The sequence below is a fragment of the Anneissia japonica genome, unplaced genomic scaffold (genome assembly GCF_011630105.1).
Source record: "Anneissia japonica isolate Jap-2015-1 unplaced genomic scaffold, ASM1163010v1 scaffold119_len492752_cov174, whole genome shotgun sequence".
Taxonomy (NCBI): domain Eukaryota; kingdom Metazoa; phylum Echinodermata; class Crinoidea; order Comatulida; family Comatulidae; genus Anneissia; species Anneissia japonica.
This window is the reverse complement of record NW_022730737.1, coordinates 369,206-371,131: the sequence shown is the minus strand read 5'-3', so window position 1 is coordinate 371,131 and position 1,926 is coordinate 369,206. Positions and strand designations below refer to the sequence as shown.

The following is a 1,926-nucleotide window of genomic DNA, read 5'->3' as shown; positions in this document are numbered from 1 at the left end:
GAAGGACAAAGGTTGATAACCGAAAACGTTTGCTCACTATTAAATAAATATATACCTGGCAACTTATTACCTTCTCTCCGGAGTTTTTTTATATATATAGACAATGAAAGCATCTCTCCGAAAAAAGGACCAAATATCGTAAACTACAAGTACGTAACTTAGTAACAAACAAAATTCGGAAAGCAAAATCAAATTATTTTGATAATTTTGAAAATAAAACTCTAAAAAAATTATTGGAGGAATTAGGTAGAACCATAGGGAAGATAAAAATTGAAATAGTGTTCACCCTGACTTTAATGAAAGTGAAAGTTTTAATCATTTTTTCTCTAATATTGAAAAGGAAATTTCTTAATCTTTTGAAAGTATTACTACTCCTGAATGGAAACATCCTTTATGTATCCGCAAATTAAATTTTTAACATGGTAACTTTGAAGATAATGAAAATGCCCTTTATGGTCTCTCCGAAAGCAGTAATTTGGAAATTTTGAATTTTATTAGGATTTCCTCCCCGTATATTGCAAAAACTCTTACCTTTATAATATATTTGTCTATTAATCTGAGGATTGGAAACTCGCAAAAACAACACCAATCTATAAATGGAATGGCTGTAAGCAGACAATGAGTAATTATAGACGCATCTCTGTGGTTTGCCATATTGTTAAAAGAGAGATACAAAATCAATTAGTTAATTATTTAAACGAAAATGATCTCATAAATGCCTTCAGAAAAACCACTCCACCATCACATGCCTTCATCGAGTTATAGATGAATGGATGGAAACTTTAAATGACCATAAAATGATTGAAGCCTGATTTCTCGACCTATCTAAATGCTTTGACACTATTGACCATTACACTTCACCTAACTAAATTAGAACATTATGGCATTAAGGATATTGAAATTAAATGGTTTAAAAGTTATCTTTCACAAGTAGTAAAATGTCATAATAAATTATCTGGAAAAGCAAATGTTGAAATTGGCATCATACAGATTAGTGTCTTAGGCCCAAATCTTATTTTCATTATTCATAAATCACCTTTCTAAATATGTATCTCCAGGATCTTGTAGCATATTTGCAGATGATGTTGTCATATACCCATAAATCAGTAGATGATATCAATATCAAACTACAAATCGATAATGAATAATGTCTTAAATTGGTTTAAATTTAATAATTTACTTGTGAAATCTAGCATCAAACTTATGTTAATTAAAAATAGAATATGTTCGCCCTTTTTCCTCGAAAACTATTGGATACAAAATTAACATCCTAAATAAATTGGCAGAAACAGTAAATGAATCTCTTTTAAATATTCTTTATAAAAGTACAATACAACCCTGCATGGACTATACAATGTCAGTTTGTAGAACTACGTCCGGAGGGGTTAGTTTTACCATTGTGTAGTCAAGTTTTGTAGTTAAGTTAAAATTGTAATTCCGGCCCCGAAACATTGACTCAGAAATACTGGGAATCGATGGTGTCCGGCGGGGGACAGTTTTTACCATTGTTTAGTTGTTAAGTTAAAATATGCAATCCCAGCCGAAGTACCGGGATGGTGTCCGGCGGTGGATAGTTTTTACTATTTTTATTTTAGTCATTGTACTTGTCTTACCTTGTAATTCCGACCCCGCCGAAACCTTGACTCAGTAGTACAGGGGTCGGTGTCCGGCGGGGGATAAGTTTTTACCATATTGTAGCTAAGTGATGTAGTTTTACAGTAATTCCTGGCCCCGAAACTCAGAAATACCGGGTTGGTGTCCGCGGCGGGGGATAGTTTTCAACCGAAGTTTTTACCATTTGTATTTTACATTGTTTTGTTCTGCTTGCCTTATTGTTTGTTGTTATTGTACTGCGTTTGTGCAGAACCATATTGTAAAACAGCGTGAAGATCTGTATACGTTATCCTGCCTAAAGATGTTTTATAT

General features: G+C 32.9%; 1 protein-coding gene across 1 annotated transcript in view; it reads left to right on the top strand.

Annotated features, from left to right (window-relative positions):
* LOC117115007 (G-protein coupled receptor 54-like) overlaps positions 1-1,926 on the top strand; it is a 7,873-nt gene that overhangs the window by 4,325 nt on the left and 1,622 nt on the right. The gene's annotated exons all lie outside the window — the stretch shown is intronic.